Genomic DNA, 19011 nt, shown 5'->3' with positions numbered 1-19011 from the left:
TACATCATAAGACAGAATGTGATCGCCTGCTATAGCAAGACGACGAATGTTATTGCAACACACTTAGAAATTATAATAGGTGGTTTTAATGGGGGAAGTTCTGCTGAAAATATTCTACTTGCTCAAACTGAGATAAGTACTTATTACTTAAAGAAACCAGAACAGATTGACACTGCTTCTACAGCTACAATAATTCAACACGATCTGATAATAAAATTTTGGAAATCGTTTCAAGAAATGAAGCAACAAAATAAGTTAGACAAAGGAAAAGTAATCATAAAGCTCCAGCAAGAGAAAAATAAAAGTTTCACTTAGTGTAGGAAGTTTTTCTAGGAAATATAATACAAGTAAAAGTGTGTATTTGGTATATAATGCACTGTACACTAAACTACAAGTATCACATTAGATATTAAATTATCAGTTACAACTAGTAATACAGTGAGGTACTTATAAATGAGCTTGTTTAAAAAATATAAAGTAACTAAAGCATGATATAACCAAACAGTCCAGTTTGTTTTAAGTGAGTATTTACTGAAATAATTCCCGTGGATCTGAATAATAAAGATATTATGATGATGGGCGCAGGAAACTGTGATAATCAAGTCAATTCTGGATGAAATAAGTCAAAATACGAGGCTGTACAATTAATACTTCCACAACAAAGAAAATCCTAAGTAGTCATTTTAGAAATAAAATGCAGGAAGTCTAATGTTAAATCATCACCTAAGGAATCTTACCATCTCATTTATTATTATAAATGATAAACATTATAAATTGCTTGAATTGCTCACAGAATAACAATATACATTTTTCTTTAATATTGGATATGTAATCTCAAATAAGTTCTTTGGTCAAATGATTCCTAGTTGCCATGAAAGAACAAAGAGTAATAGAACCAATTATTTGTCCTTGGGTATCTATACTCTTCAAATTTTCCTTCTGTTATTGTCATTTTTCTGGACTGTTAAGTTTAAATAAGTATTCTATATAGAGAAGAAAGAACTAACCCCTATATTAGCATATCCAACTCTTAATACGTGCAGATGCAAGAGACTTTACAGTGTGAGCCGTGTTACAACAAATACAGCATAAGAATGAACGTAATCGTCTACTATATTTAGGCAACAAAATATTCTGCTGAAGGTTGTTCAAGTTCTGAGTCATTTCAGTCACTAATTACATTTCCTACAAGTAATACAACACTAATAAATTTCCGCAATCAAGAAGGCCAGATAGTGACATAGAAACCTCAGGATCACAAGTTTAACGTCATTTTTCACACTGTATGGAAACAACGATCGAAAAGTCGACGCATTATAGTGAATACCTTATATTACATAGTCGCCACAACCAGAAGCATCTCTTTACCTACACAATCTGAGAACTTAAGCAGTGAAGATAATTAAATGATGCTTCTACAAGTTTAAATACTAGTAATCTATAGAGGATTATTGTAAATCACGTGAACTGTGCTGTAAACGAAAAGATACAAAAAGGAAATAACGTGAGTAGCTATAGCATTATTATATTGATAAACCACTAGAGTGTGTTCATGTCGATATGCTAGGTCTTCCACCACAGAGAAATAATGGGAATAGAGTTATCTTGTTCGTGATGGACAATTTCCTCAATTGATGAAAAACATATGCCGTTGTTAAACAAAATGCAGACAGTGATAATTAGGAAACTTTTCAATGGATGTGTTTTAAACACTGGTAGCTCATGAAACTTCAATCAAGGAAAGAGCTTTGAATCAAAGATGTCTGTAGAGATGTGCTAAATTCTTGGAATAAGCAAAAAGAAAAAAGCACAACATTTCTTTATCCCTCTTTTGGTGGAGAGATACAACTGTGCACTTTAAAATCAACTAGTAGTTTACTTGCATGAGCATCAAATAATTGGTTTAACACAACAAGTTAACTGAACGTGATAAATGAGATCTTAAAGGGAGTTGAAAGTACCTTTGAGTTTTCGACACTCACATCCTAAGGATAATCATTCAATAATCTTACACAGAGTATTTAAAAAGATTAAAAAACACCATTATTGCCATATATGATTTTACCTGAGAAAGACTGAAAATCAGCTAATGATCACTTGAAAGTTTGCTGTGATGTAAATGCTATAATATTGAATTTCATTGTGGTGATATAGAATGGTTATATAGCCCAAACCACAAGAAAGGACAATATCAAAAAACTAAGTAAATGCTGAGATGGACCCTATGCTATAGCCAAAAGAAACAGTAATGTTTGAAATACCAACTTCTAGAAACAGGAACATTTCATTTTTTACAAAAAGCTTCAATTCATGATACGTAATTTTTCAAGTTTATGGTGACTATTCATGCTTAAAAGATAGACGGTTGCCTTGTATTCCAGGTGGGTGTACAGAAAACTAAACGATTAATTGCAAGATATATGGACATATATTATTAAGATAAGATTGTGTTTTTTGTGCTAGTGATACTAGTAGCGTGCTTTTTACCTGGAATTAGATTATTGTGTACTAAACAGCTTGACCGTATACCCATTTTAAGCGAAGGAGGTTTTTAACGTAAGTCCTAAGTGTAAAAAACAACAAAAAGTTTGTTATTCATCATTTTATTATGTATCATTACAGTACATTTAATATGGTCAATGTTCCGAAAGGTTAAAAAATACAACAATAAAAATCCAAATATTGGTGATTTTGTAATTATTTTCATCCTAAAAAAACCACAAAAAACTATTGAAAATCACCTTTACATCATCAACAGCGATACTGTATCCGGATAATATAATGTAAATAATATCAAGAAACTGATGTTTCTCTCGTTTGAGTTTTCATTTCGTTAACCGATTTTACTACTAAGAGCACTATAAATTTGAGTCGGAACATCTTTGATTGACAGATCTTATGAAAAAACAAATATTATGTTTTTTTGTTTACACAGATGCTGTCCGTTTTAAATTGATTAAAAGCAAGTATTTAGGTTTTTATGAATAACTTGCTTATTTGTTTTTTAATTTCGTGCAAAACTACACGAGAACTATGCTAGTCTTCCCTAATTTAGCAGCAAAAGACTAGAAAAAAGGCAGTTAGTTATCATCCTTCCCCCAGCATTTCTTTGGCTACTATTTTATAAACGAATAATGTGATTGACCATAACATTACAACGCTCCCATCGCTTAAAAAGGCGAGCTCATTTGGAGTGATGGGGACTCGAACCCGCGACTGTCAGATTACGAAAAATCATGAATAACCTAAAATTGAGAATAAGATGGATAAATCTGCATCTTAGAAATAACAACAGATATATGAATATTAAATTATTTTCACATCTTTTTTAGCAGTTTATTTGGGATATTATTCCCTTAAGTCAGAACAAATAATAAACGTGTTTTTTATCTGTTTTGTTTCAAAGAAGTTGTGTATTAGATACCCAGAAAGGAACTGGTAGAAACTTACAAACATGTACATGAAAACCATAAAATCATTCATCTGTTCTATTAGACAGTTTTTCTTAATACAAACAATTCTTGTTTATTTGACAGATTATTTTTCAAACGCCTTTCGTTTTCGCTCTTGTTACATTGGTATGATTTGCAACAACATTGTATGGAAGATAAATTCAGTACAATAAAGTAAAACTCTATTACTTAATTTTCATTATAAAGAAGAATGTTTCCTAAGTTGAAAATGTTCGTGCTACACTGCGCACTTCTCTTGTGATTCATGACAGTAAAATAGCGTGATTTCTCGTGAAGGATTTCTTGGTATAACAGCATGATTCATCTACGGTTTATATCGCTAAACCGGAAATTCCATTCCGACCTTTTCCGGGAAGAATTAGTGCTAAAAGACGGTTACAGGTGAGCTGTTTCTCGTAGAGATTTTTCTTTAAAATGATCATATAGATAAATCTAGTAAATGCATACAACAGGATGTAAAAATAGAGTGACAGTATAAGTAAGGAATTATACGAAGGTGTTGGTTAAATACGATATCCCATCTACCAATTTTTTAGTGACGTACAGAAGTTCTAAGAAAACTTCCCCGGAATACGAAGTTTATGTTGAGTCGATTTCATAATCGTGTTCTCAATATCTGTGAGATTACTAGATAATAATTTATTTTTGATGAAAATTTCATTTTAAAACCAAGACTTGCGAGATTCCTAGGGTATATAACATAAAGAGTGATATAATAATTGGTACTGTGATTTATGACGTCACAAGAGTTATCTCTATATAACCAAGTATTTTAATTTAAACGCAACATAGTCGGTTTGTTTGTAGTTAGGCACGAAACTACTCTATGGGCTACCTATGCTGTGCTCACCACGAGTATCGAAGCTCCGTTTGTAGCGTTATAAGTCCGCTACTTTCCGCTGTACCAAAGGGAGGAGAGTGAAATATTTAACACCTATATTCTATTAAAACGATTTAACAGCTATTACATATGGGTAGCTCTTTTATAATTACATTGGTATGCAAAACTAAGGTGTGCATGTTTAAAAATTAATATTTTGTGTACTTTATGCTTTTGTGCTGAAAAAATAATTAATTTAAAAATATATATAAAAAAGTCAATTTCTGTTTATTTATAACAAAACGGTTTGGATACCTTTGTAGAAATACTGATAGAATTGTGTGTTATCTGTGTACAATAACTGTACGCCTCTGTGGAAATGTCTGTAGAATTGTGCATTGTGAATTTAGAATAATCTACACCTTTGCAAAAAATATCTATAGAATGAATAGATACTGTTTAATACTGTTAGACAATCGTGGAAATCAGCACTAAAGTCATTTATCTTTGTACATTTGTAGATTAATGTTATTATATTTTATCTTTAGGTAAATAACGACAATATAGTATATTAAAACTTTATTCATTACACTGTGGCCTGGCATGGCCAAGCGCGTAAGGCGTGCGACTCGTGATCCGAGGGTCGCGGGTTCGAGACCGCGTCGCGCTAAACATGCTCGCCCTCCCAGCTGTGGGGGTGTATAATGTGACGGTCAATCCCACTATTCGTTAGTAAATTAGGGACGGCTGGCACAAATAGCCCTCGAGTATCTTTGTGCGAAATTCCAAAAACAAAACAAATCATTACATTGCAGCCACGACACACTTGAATTTTATCTAGCCCTGTTTTTTGTACGATTAAGATGTTGTAATGAAATTAATTATATTTCCAGACCTAAAAAATGGCATGTATTTAAAATTACATCAGCAAAATATTAGTTTTTATTGCTGTTTTGCTGATAAATAAACACTCAAATGATTCATCGTCTGTGTCGTTCTTTCCGCTAAAACTGAAAATATATTCAAAGCTACGCCTAATCAATCATCAGCAGGGTGTGAAATAAAGGCCCGAAAAATTAGGTCACCTTATGGTTGCTAAACGAGAAAATTGTAGAACAGTAAACATTTGAAAACCAAAACGTTTCAACCGTATAATTAGTCAAACAAGTTTCGAATGTTGAAGATATTTCAGTAGACAGAAGATACTCTTTTCTTTAGACAGTAAATACAAGTGAAGTGGTTGATTTACAAACAAGAACGTTAATCGAGTACTCAGGAGGAAATATTGAAGTTTTGAAATTAAATGGATTCCCCTCAGTCGACTCATCAAGTTAAATTTTAGATAAAGAAATCTAATGTCGTATGAAATAATAATTTGACTAGTACTGTATTTGTTTTATAAAACTGCATTATATAAAAAGAAGGAACGTAAAGATACTACATATAAACTGTGTGCTTTTGTATTTTTTAGTCTGGATTTAAAACGAAGTTAAAAACAGCGTCTTTACGTGATGTCATATAAATTATGATATAAGGCAGTGAATAATGAAGTAGAGATCGTATTTAGTATGCAAAATGAATCTATTTAAAAAAAACTGTTTATTTCTCAACGAGTAACTTTCGAAGGAAAGACTTCTCACTTTGAATGTGTGATTAAAGTTATTGAAGCATAAATAAAATAATATGCTTGAAGCAAAAAACATGGGGATTCTTTTCAAAACCATTTCTTTCAACAAAGTAAGTTATCTATACATGAAAACTAGACTTGTACTTTATCGCCTAAATGTATCAGTGCAGCAGAATGTTTACAGCTTTCTTTAAAGAGAAATAGAGATCTTTCTGCATTTCGTAAGTACAGCGAAAATAACGTTATCACGTCTAGTATAGAAATAGATCCTGAGACAATGTACTTCGGAGAAGAGTTGGTGTCAATGTGTTCGGTGGGCTTTTTAACTCGCATTTTTTTTTATTATAACGCATACAAGTTTTATAACTAGTGAAAAAGATTTTTAATGATGTTATATTCACACTACTGGACGTGCTTAATATTTTTAGTATTTCAACGTATTTTTCAGAAATAATCCTATCTAACTAAACATACATGACTACTGTTTGTAACCCTCTGTTAGGACAGCAATAAGATTTCGGACTTACAATGCTAAAATCAGGGGTTGTATTCCCCTCAGTGGACACAGCAGATAGCCCGATATGGCTTTGCTATAAGAAAAAACCACAAAAACATACTGTTTATAAACAAACCACTCCGATTTGACGAGGCTCTCCATTTCCTATTTTGAAAATATTGTTATATTAATTATGTAACAAAATATTTACTTTTTCTTGTTCCTGGGCAGAAAGTGTTATTTCCCAATTGCTTACGCCTAAAGTAACTGGAAAAGACCTATTTTTCTCTTCAAACTTTGCTTTTGTGACCTGGGAGTGTATAACGAAAACATGATTGAAGACTATATTTGGGGGCTGATACATGAAAGTGATTTTCGTTACAGTCGCAAATCTCGAAAAACTACTCACTTCTAAACATTTTTGTGTAACTTTAGTATAAATACATGTAAATCTTGATTCATATGTTGTTTTATTCAGACCTTATGTAAATTAAAATGGACAAATTTGCCCGTTTTTACATATAAAGTAAGTTAATCTCTAAATTTCATTAACCAGGTCACAAAAGCAAAGTTTGAAGGGAATAATGGCCATTTTCTATACTTTTACAACATATGCAATTAAGAAATAACACATACTATCCAGGAATAAAATTTGTGTTATATAATTATATATAATAGTGCTGCCTACAGAATATTACATATTAAACATTGCACATTATTGCAGTTTAGAGAGTATAATAATGCTTTCAACAGATTGTGACACAGTACCCACTCAACATTATCATACTTTAAAAGGTATAATAATAATGTTGACAGAATGTGTCACAGTAAACACTATACATTCCCATTACTTAGAAGACCAACTAAAACTCAAACAAGTAAAGAAAAACTTTTTCAAAAAAGGCGTAAATGTAGAGATGGCTAATATCATTTATTCCAAAACAATATAAACAAGATAGTAGGGATGGCATTTATATCATCATTACATAATAGCTCGGACATACAGTGTTGTAGAATGTTAATAGACAAAAATAGGATAAATTAAACTCAGTCGTAATTGAATATATATATTGTTATATGTTAATTCTTGACTGTGCTTTTACGTAGAGATTATGCAAGTGCCTTTTCTACTATCTTATTTGCATCGATTTTGAAGGATTGATATTAGCCATCCCAAAATTTACTTCCTTTTTTGAAAAGTTTTGTCTTTACTTGTTTTCTGATGCAATGTTTCAATAGACATAGGAAGGTTGTAGTTAAACCAAGTTCTAAACACAGTGAGGTTCCAACTGTAATATTTATTGTTTATCTTTTATTGTACTTAATATTTTTGAAAGAACACCAAATTTCTGTAAGAAAGCCATCTTCAAGGGGTAACGGTGACATCTTTAAGATTAGAGTTATTATTATTATTTAATTGGTACTAGTTAATGATGTTCTAAAAGCTGATGGTCCGTTTGAAGCTATGTCACCTCAGTGAAATTGGTTAAAACCATTTTATTTTCCTTTTTGAGTTATCATGTAACAAAAATGAAGCAGTAGAAAGATAAACAAGAATTTCAAACTTTTTGTCATGATATTTTAATATATTCCCAAAACTTGTGACTCATTCAGTACATATATATATATATTGTTATGAAAGAAAATACTGTATAGTGTTGTAAAGTTCTGATGGCCTATTGAGGAAATATTTCAAATGTCATTTTGTTGAATGATCCGAGCATTCCTAGATAGGCAATGGTATCGTTGTCTGATACACAATTATTATATTCATGTTTTACTCAAGAAAGTTAATAAAGCTTTTACAGTGAGCAAAGAACTGATATTTAAATTTAGAAAAAACAAGAATTTCGTTAAAGGTGTAAATATTAGTGAAAGAGAAAACAAATCTGAAGCTCACTTGAATCGTGAGCTTCAGATTTGGTTTTTATGATGTTAATTATCTACCACGGTATCATAGGTTTAAATACTAAAATATTTATATAGATAAAAAGTCTCCATAGGCAAGCGAGGCATTTGAATAATATGGTTGTATCTGGAAAAATGATTTAAGTTTACATTTTAACAAAATGTTCGTTGATAAATTTGTTGCGTAACCTTGAATTTGAAATTCCTCTTTATTATTAAAGTAACAGCAAGAAAACTTCTGTAATTATATTTTATGTGTCACTTACCTTGAGCAATAAATATTTTTATCTTCACATTATATGTAAGGAATTTATTTTAAACACAATAACGTTTAAAAATTAGTTGTGCTTACATTTTTTTCATAAATCAAATAAGTGTAGTCTAAAAGTAAACTAAGTTACTTTTTAAAAAAAATCTAGTTTACTATATTGTTAATGGGTTTATGAATATTATTAAAAATGTTGATTGTTTGAATATAGCTATTAGTTCATGAGTATGTCACACATTGTTAGATTGAAACAAAGTAATGCATGTTGCGATTCCTCAACTAATAATAAATGTAAACATTTGCCAACGTAGAATGTTTTAACCATGAAGTCATAAAAAACATTTCCATGGTGCGATGAAATATCCCAGGAGGTTGATAATGTATATACATGGGAGTTTTAGGAAACTTGTTATCTACAACTATATTTAGCCTGCTTTTAGCTTCTGCCAACTAAAAAATAAAACAAAAAATAAGCACTCAGATATCAAGCCAGAGAAGTCTTGACGTCACAATTTCAATTATTCTTTAAATTTTGCGGTCAAACATTTTAATATACCCAAAGATTTAAATTTTACCTAATCGTAGTAGACCAGTTTATCATAACAGCAGTTCTCATACATGTATCTAAAACTAACTGAATTATCAGATATGTTTAATCTGATAATTTTCGTTACTTTTGTGATTAGATTTTTTTTACTGACTTGTAAGTCAGATAAATTACCGGGAATTCGTTAAGCAAATGTATAGCTTAAATTGCTTAGTTTAAAGAGAAATTCATTTTGTGTTTCAAACCGTTGAAAAACTCATTCGTTTTAATTTAACCTAAGAAAGAAATAATAGAGTGTAAGACGAATTAAGCAGTTAGAAATGACCTAAATTCTAAACAAATAGTTTAATAATAGACATTATGATTTAAAATTAACTGTCCTAGTAAAATCATTAGATGTGCGATATCCGTTATCAGTTGGTTGTTAACAATGTATGTGTAACCTGCCAGTGTTCACCACGAGACTCGGTGTGCAAGTTTTTGTTGTTTTTTTAAGTAAATTCGAAAGTGGATAAAGATAAATATAGTAGGTTACAAATTTTGTTTTTGAAGGAGTCCACAGAAAATTAATACTGTCCGTGGAATATATTTGGCTTTGATTCGAAATGTAGAAAAGAAAATGTTTTTTATTAGAAGACACATTTCTTTAAGTTATAATTTAAGATGTCTTTAAATGAAATAAGTATGTATATATGTATATGTATATAGATATATACATCATGCATCCTATTAATATTATTCAATGCACAAAAGTGCTAGGCTATAAACAGGCTCATCTGTTCACAATCGACAATAGGAACTAAGAAAAATGGATAAAAAGCAGAGATTAAAACTACTCCTTTTTATCAATCTAGATTTTAGTGAATATTTTCGGTTATAGCAGAATCAGTCAGAAAAAATTATACAATTGATGCAGTTTTGCTTCCTGAATATTTGAACTTCGGGACAGTGACTCATATGACACGGACTTTCCACGCTAGGAGATTAGATCACTTGCCTCACAATTTGCAGGTTGTGGGTTCAAATCCTCTACCACGAAACATTCGTCAGCAAAAAAAGAAGAGCTTAATAGCTGTCTTCCTTTTAGTCTTTCACTGCTACATTGGAGACGACTAGTGCAGAGAGCACTCATTTAACTTTGTGCGAAATTCAACATAAAACCAAACTGACAGTAGACCAGTGAGAGACAGAATCAAACATAAAAGAACATCAGATAAATCTTAATTACTTCAACTAAATAAACATAAAAGTTTCAATTTCTAACAGTAAATATAATGGTTAAGTTTTATTTAGGTTACTACATATGATTATACTTTATTTTTATTGCTTCATCGAAACAATGTAAAGTTGCTAGTTTGTACGATACAAACACAACAAGTAAGAGAACTTCAGAAAGTCAACAAAAAACAACAACAAGAAAATTATGCAGACTTATTTTACATATATTTAAGCATAATTAAGTGGCTGAAAAGAAAGTCTGAATACCTATAAAGATAAAATTCTTTGAGCAAAATATTGTGCTTTGTGTCGCTTACATATGTGAAAATATTTCTAAAATTTTGATGATTCAACAGAGGGTAATACAAAAGAATTATGACACATAAATCTTATAATACAACTGATATTAATAGTTGAAATACGTATTTTTCGTTTACCTTTACTTGACTGATGTAATATCTTATATCGTCTCACATTCATTATTAATCAGAAAAATCTCGTAAATATTAATGCTGTATGTGCTGGTTACGTAATGCCACAAGTTGAGCGCATGATGGCGTTGTCATTTGTATTTAGAATTTTAAAAACAGCAATAAATCCCATCGTTTCTTGAAAGGGGCCCATTTACCAACAAATAACGTTTTCTTTATCGAGATTAATCCGCTATATGAAAACCTTTAAAGTATTTGCAACAATTTTACGTTCTTAAAAATTTATAATAAACTAATAAAAGTTGTACACACACGCGTATATACAAGTGTACATACATGTTATACACAGATTTCATCAAAGTCACTAGTTAAATACATTTATCATAAAATATAACCTGTTACTCATCATCCATTGTCAAGCACAAAAATATTATATTAGAAAATATTTCATTTTCTGGATATCTGGACTTTCTGATTGACAGGATAACAAATATGTATCATTGTTTTAAATCTTTACTCGATAAAACAAACAAACGGTTTTTTGTTTAATAGTTTTATTTTTACTCATTTCGAAAAAACAAAGCTGCAGAGTTAAATTAAAATAATACAAAACTACACACATAAGTTGCAGACCTCCCTCATTAGACCACAACAGATAGGTATTAAATTAATGTGTGTGTGTTTTACTTATAGCAAAGCCACATCTGCTAAAACCACCGAGGGTAATTGAATCCCTGATTTTAGCGTTGTAAATCTGTAAACTTACCGTTGTATTAGCGGGGTGCATTAAATTAATATGTCGTTCATTAGTTTAATGATCATGCAATGACAATAACAGTAAACATGTTAATCTTATATATTTTACCGAAAATTGATAACAACGTTGTATAATTTTAAGAACATCATATTAATTCAAATTCAAATAACAACAGGGAATATGATTTTTATTATGTTATTCAAATACGATTGACAAAAAATATCAAATTTGTGATTGTAGTTTGTTTATTTACAGAAACAATGACATTATTATAACTTTACTGAAAGCCAAAACTATAAAAGATTTAACAATCAACAAAACGGCAAACGTTTTTTACTGAAAAAAGAAATAGCCAATAAAAATAAATCATATACTAAGTTTTATGCTTGTTTCAATATAACAAACAACTTGTTTGTTGAATAATTCAGAGGAATAAATTAGTACTATAAGTGCTACACATTCTTGAAATCACACATATTAATCATGGATTACTAAAAGCATTCTACGCAAATCGCCGCATCTTTTTTTATAAACACGATAGACAGACATAATGTATAACACCACCATCTGTTGAAACATTATAGTACTAATATTGCAAATGACTGAAATAAAAAACAACACTTCTATTTGGGCACTTAAAACCTTATTAATTCTTCCTATTATAGCACACATTATTAACTTTAAAATAGCTTCAAATAAAATTTGACTTTGTTAGTATTTAGTAATTTAAAGAAATTAATACATTGGAACTCAACATATATTATTTTCTACTCCTAAAACTGTAACATGTCGTATCAACGCAACCTAAATTATTTTGAATCTGTTCACAAGCTAACCACATATAAAAATATATTCAAGGGAGTAAAAAACTTCAGTGCGCTTTATTTGACACTAGTTATACAGCAAAGATCATTAAAGGAAACAAAAATTAGAAAGTAAGTGTTTGGAGTCACTTGTTAGTGTTTGTAAATAAAATTGTCTATTTGATAAAAAATCTATAATTTCAACTGTATCATATATTCTATAAAAATAAATAAAAATAAGATTCTTGAAGCATCAAGATATCGCAGTACGTTTACTTTGTGTCAAGTTTCATCGATTTTATACGTTTACTACGCATAAGGTTTTATTCTTTGCTTATTTTACTCTGCTACTACGTATAAGACTTAATTATTTGCTCATTTTTTATGATAAAAAATTACTTTTAATTTTTAGCCATGGAAAATTTCTACGAACTGAAATGGTAATTTTGGCGCTTAAAAATGTCACTTCGTTAGTATGAATACGAAAAACCTATTTTATTCATTAAACTTTCTTTAAATAATTGTTTTTATATTCCAGACAGATCGAGAAACCAACTATTAAATTTAGAGATAATTACTAAATATTACGTTTAACCATAGTGGATAATCTACATCAATCAATTAAAACATAATGACCTGTCTTGGCATATAACAAATTAAACTAAGTTTTATTAATCTCCAAATGTCCCGTGCAGTTAATGTTTCACGTTGTTCATATTGTGTTTCCTTACGCTGCTCATATTACATTTACTTACTTAGAAATTAATGCTTATTTTGTTTATCAAACCAATTTGCATTAAAATTGATTTTATTTGTTATCATGAAAGTTTTAAAATATTTTTATAACGCTTTCAAGAAGATTTGCTTCAAATGTATCATTAATTTTTGACAGAGCTTTATTTTTACAATCTTGTAAGCCTAACTACTTATTAGGTTTTTGTTTCAGTTGGTAATCTGATGACGTCAAATTTCGGATCCTGTCATCTCGTACAGTTTCTCTCAGTACTTCTCTGAAAATGTTCATTTAAAGCAGCAGGAGAAAGAAATAATAGTTGTGTTATTCTGTATGAGGACACACAGGTCAAGTCATCGATACAATGCTTACTGATTTCTGTACGATCGGACTGTTGAAAAGGTTGCTGGGAAATCGTCATCCTGGTACATTCGATGAATTGTAAAAAGAACTAGGAAAGACTGTTGATCTTTGGACATGACCTTCACGAGGTGGAGTCTTTTGGAATATAAATTACGCAGTAAAGCTTTTGCCAAGGAGCACATGCGTCAGGTAAATCATTAACCAAAGTGATGATTTGGGTTATAACGAAATTGAGGTCGCCGTATCCTTTTAATATGTAATATTGAAAAGTCTACTATTTTATACATCATTAAGTTGTTTATTTATTTTATGATATTCTTGTATGCTTATGCAGTAGTATAATATCAAATTATAAATTAATAAATAGTGAATTTACATGTCTTAAGTATTTAAGTCATGTAGCCAAAGTAAAACCCAATGTTTCTATCACTATTACTTTCGGTCATATTCAAATAGTATTGTTCTTATTGTTTACAAAGGAACAGATTAACAGAAACACATCAACTACGGGGAAAGGGTTCACCTAAAAAATGCCAGATGGTTTCTATGTAACACATATCGACAAGAAAGGCCAGTAATTCAATACTTCACTGTCGTAGGACGAAATTATTTATTAAATTTCATTATATATTAAATAACCATGATGGAAAAGGAGCACTTAAGAATGCTGAGAATAAAGTAAAAAAAAAAAAAGGTGTGCAATAAGCTTAGTCATAAGAAAAGTTGGAATTGTAGACTGTTTGTAAGGTGGGGACCAAAGATGATTCTTTCTTTAATGCTCTTGTATTAAAGGAAACAAATATACGTAGAGTGAAAGAAAACTTGTTAGGGATGTATTAGAAAATACAAACTAAAAACAAGAGGAAATCCTCAATAGCCTTGGCACCCCAAATTCTTTTAGGCAGAATTAGAGTTAATTAATCTATGAGACCTTCCCCCACTTTTTTACTACCCATATTTTTATGCGTTAGCAACACCAAGCGTGGAACGCGCGTGTTTTCGATCCGATTTTAGTGCTCATCAAGGTCTCAAGCAGAATTAGAATAAATTAAGCTATGAAACCTTGGGCGTGGTCAGATACATAAATCGAAAGGGTTTGCCCCCCCAGAGACCAAAACTGTAATTAGATCTCACAGAGGTCAATGGATGACGGAGGTACCCGCTAACAGTTTATAATTGTAAAACAAACAAACAAACAAAAAACACACACAAAAACAAACTCAGAGCCATTCTATGAGCCGTTGTTCCTCTGCTAGAAAATCGGAACTATTGTATGAGCTGCTATGTCGCGGCTAATATGGAAAAAATCATGATAGTGATAAATAATGAGGACGAAATCTTAAACTAATAAACAATGAGTAAGAGGACCAAGTGGTCATTACGACATGAATTAGGTTACAGGATAATAGTGTAATAACTAGCATTTTGTATCAAATATAAGCTGTATTGGTAAGTAAATGTGTGGTCGGTTATACGCAGAGAACATTAAATGGCAATAACTAAAGAATATTAAGCTTCTTTCGCTACAAACTTTGTAAAAAATACACGTTGTTTTACATTGTGAAGTTTATTCTCTTTACTATTAGCCACGCTGTAAGGTTACTTAAAATGTATTACCCCCGGTGATACAGTGGTACAGTACGTCTGTGGACTTATACTGCTAGAAACCCCGGTAGACAGAGCACAGACAGATCTGTGTAGCTTTGTGCATAATAACAAACAGTTAAAACTATAGAGAAACTACGACTTATTCGTTAATGATATTAATACTAATTAGAAAAGTAATACATTTGTGATATTAAATAATATATATATATATATATATACATAACGTAATTACAGATTTTAAATCAACTGTGAGTGAAAGATTGCAACTTACAACTTTACACAGAAACGGATAAAAAACCGTGACTGTCCTCAGCACATTTAGCGTCAGTTTCTGCACAGGTAAATAACGTATTGATCATAACGTATGCAACTATGTCTTTCTAAGCTTCGCTATAGTAGAGTCTATATAAATCAGTAATCGACACTTTTAGCAAAACGAAAGAAAACTAGTGGTTCCCGTCATCTATGATGTTACTTTACTTTACTATTATCGTCAACCCAGAAAAAAACAAAACACAATGTGACGTTACCAAATATTATTTACTTATCAGTAGAAATGTAAACTGAATTAGTTATGGCTATAACAACAAAAACAGAGGTGTAAAACTATGTTAGAAAAATCCAATTCGTTTTATATTATTAAACTTCTTTTCTAGTGATATAAAGTTTAGAAATAATTTAATTTCTTCCTTTCTTTCTATTTTTTGCCTGATAAAAGCTTTAGTCTTTTCATTATTTTGTAATATCACATATGTTGATTAGTATATAAGTCAGCCGCTAGTCTTCGGATTTAGGCAACAGTGTATTATATTCAACATTTTTATTTACAAGAATAAATTATGATTTATTAGTTGTGGCATTAGAAATTTAAGAAAATGTCATTGGTACATATTTATTTCTTATTAAGAAATTCACCAGAGGCAGACTGAGCTTGATAAATACCTTCAATATCATTATTTCCTAGAAATTATCAATAACTAAAAATAATTACATTCGGTAGATACAGAGTTATTACATTTATGTGACAACTATTTAGAGCTGTAAAGATTGTTGACAGCGAAAGAAATATACAGTACAAGGAAAACCAATAAATTATATCTTGATATATTTTGTATATTCAATCTCACAAAAGTCTTTAAGATTTACTTTCTTTGAAATGAAGCTCCAACGTTTGTACTTTTCCAGAAATGTTTTTCCTCTAAGAGTAGGCTTACACTGAGCTATCTGTGGTTGGTGCATCATGGAGAATCGAGTCTAAATTTTAATATTATAATTTTCCAACCTTACCAGTCAGTCACTATCGAACTCTATCTAATAGTTTAAGTATATTTAAAAGCAAATAAAATTTCAGAACATAAAATTTACAAGCAGTGCTTTTATTAATGAGTCAAACGTGAAAACAAGAAGAATGTTATTTAAAAAGAATAACATAATACTGCAAAAATAATCACAACATGTTGATTTCTCAAGTCTTGAAAGTTACAAACCTTCACCAGGGATATTCTTATAATTATGAAACATGCTTAATACAAGAAAATTCATAACAAACTTTAGAACGAGAAGATAGCATTAAAAAACTGAGCATTGGCTAAAGATAACACTAGTGAAAAATTATAATAATAAGAAAAATAATATTAGTATTTGATAATATACAAGTAACCATCCCCTTCTTTAGTTATTATTACACGGAAGTTTCGTTTTGCTACAACCTCATGCTGGCTCAGCGAGAAGTTTGAGGAGTTATAACGTTACGTTCAGGTTTTGATACCCATAATGAGAAACGTACAGATAACTCTTGTTTAACAATCAACCTTATCGTTGTACTACAAGCTACCTTTAATTACTGATCGCGATATATGACAGAAATAAAACATATTTCATGATAAGATGAGAATGTTGTTACGATTGTATATTATGTTTGAAAAATGTGGTTCAACGGGCACTTAGAAGATTAAGTGAAATGTGTATACTTTGTGACCTAGATTTTCCTCTTTGTGAGCATTAAGTTCAGTATCACCTTCTATTAATGACCACTGAGATTATGAGTGAGTTAAAAAGTACTTAAAGAGTCGTTTTAGATTTAATAATTATGATAATTGTGCTTTAAAGTAATATAAGCATCAAAAGTATGGTAAAAGCAGATAAATAAAAACGTTTTATGTAGTTTAAAATAATTGACATCAGATATACGACATGTCCTATAAAGGTCTTCAATTTAAAAATGGTCATGTATAACTGTATTATTAACTGTATAATAAGATTTTGAAATTTTTTTGCCGAAACTTATTCTAATTCCAGAATGTCTCCGTGTTTATATATATACATATTTGAGATTATTTAAAAATATAGACTAAAATAAATTTTGGTGCTGAGTTATTAACTCAGTATATGATTTTGATCTGGATTTCAGCAGATATGATAAAAGTATAATCGTTAAATGTATTAATTTCTGAAGATATGGTCATTTTTATGTTATTTAACAAATCATACTTAAGACTTTTCTCATGTGATTTTCATAATATAGTTTTAGTTTTTGTTTCAACTATTATTTGATATTCAATTGCATGTCATATTTTTCGCCTTTTTTTTATAAATCCACCATTTAATCATGATATCGAGTTTATCTCTAACTTTTACTGCAGGCTTTTTCTAGCTGTATTCTTTCCTTGATAATTCATTTTAACTTTATAGAAAACTTTGTTAACAGTGTGAAAGGTGCTTTGCTAATAAATATGTGAACTGTTTCTGTGTAATCTTTGATGAAACTAGTTGATACTCCATTTGGAGTTTATCCAGCTACGTTTTGTGAGTTGTTTTTCAATAATACAACTTTAGAATTTATGAGACCCTCTCATATTGTAACTTGTAACTTTGCTATTTTACTGAAGCTATTTCTTTGTCTATTAATTACCCGCAGTATTTTTTAAATTCAAGCTATTGTTTTCAAATATTATTGCTTCAGACATTTAAATATTCACTTAGAAAAAATAGCACTTGTTACATTTCTAATCTTTAGTTTAACCTTTTTAAAAGGCTGATTCATTTTCTTTTTTTTTCACAAAGAGCCCAGTATGTCTCTTTGCACTTAAGCACAAACAATGTAGATATATTGTTATATATATATGTTATATATTATAACAGAGTTGTTGTACATTTATTTTAGTGCCTATGCTTGTTTCTATATATTCTTCTTTTTTGCATGTGACGTATGTTCTTGATCGTGTATTGCCTGTTCCCACCTGTTCTCGAAATTTGTAGAAGATTTAGGAGCAAAAGAATCAGCAATGTACTAGATGTGTATGCAATACTAGTGACTAATAGTATTGTTGTTAAACGAAATTTCTAGAATGTTCTACAGTGTCGCGTCATTGATATATAAAACCGACGCGCAGAGAGACAAGAGTATTATTATTATTGGTCAGCTACAGTCAGTGTGTTATAGGTCTAATAAGCTATAATTGCGATTAAGATCTATTAATCAGAAGACTACAGAATTTAACCAGGAACGTTTATAGATTTCGAACACTACAAACTGCTCAACATCAGTGAATTATTTTGGACGTTAAAATTTGTTCGAGGACATTAAATATCATCATTTGTAAAAGTCAGCGACGTTAGGCCAGCCGAAGCAGCTAGCTTAAGCGACGTATGACAAAACCAACTCAGAATTAATTTGCTCGTCGTGGACCTAGATCGTTTATAAAATATTCAGTTCTAGAACGAATATAAGACTCAGTACTGTCTGTAAGTTTGCAAATCTGTTGTATATAGATCATTATTTATGATAACTATTAGTATTAAGCGTTATTACAAATCGTATTATTTTTGTGTATATCGAAATATATTTGTATTAAAAAAGAAAATTCTGTGTATCAATCCTGTCGGCAAATACCATAAATTTGATACATATTAATAGTTAATTAATTTCTAAATTTAAATTAAAACTTCCGGTTATTTGA

At 30.2% G+C, this 19011-nt stretch overlaps 1 long non-coding RNA gene across 1 annotated transcript; it reads left to right on the top strand.

The window, feature by feature from the left end:
• Positions 1–3435: 3435 nt before the first annotated feature.
• On the top strand, positions 3436–18440 carry LOC143227139 (uncharacterized). The gene is made up of 3 exons (XR_013014902.1): positions 3436–3854; positions 13282–13633; positions 18311–18440. It is a non-coding gene; the product is annotated as an uncharacterized LOC143227139 (long non-coding RNA).
• Positions 18441–19011: the final 571 nt, after the last annotated feature.

This window comes from Tachypleus tridentatus, chromosome 9, assembly GCF_004210375.1.
Source record: "Tachypleus tridentatus isolate NWPU-2018 chromosome 9, ASM421037v1, whole genome shotgun sequence".
Taxonomy (NCBI): domain Eukaryota; kingdom Metazoa; phylum Arthropoda; class Merostomata; order Xiphosura; family Limulidae; genus Tachypleus; species Tachypleus tridentatus.
The sequence above is the reverse complement of the archived record's forward strand: the minus strand, read 5'-3'. Positions and strand labels throughout refer to the sequence as shown.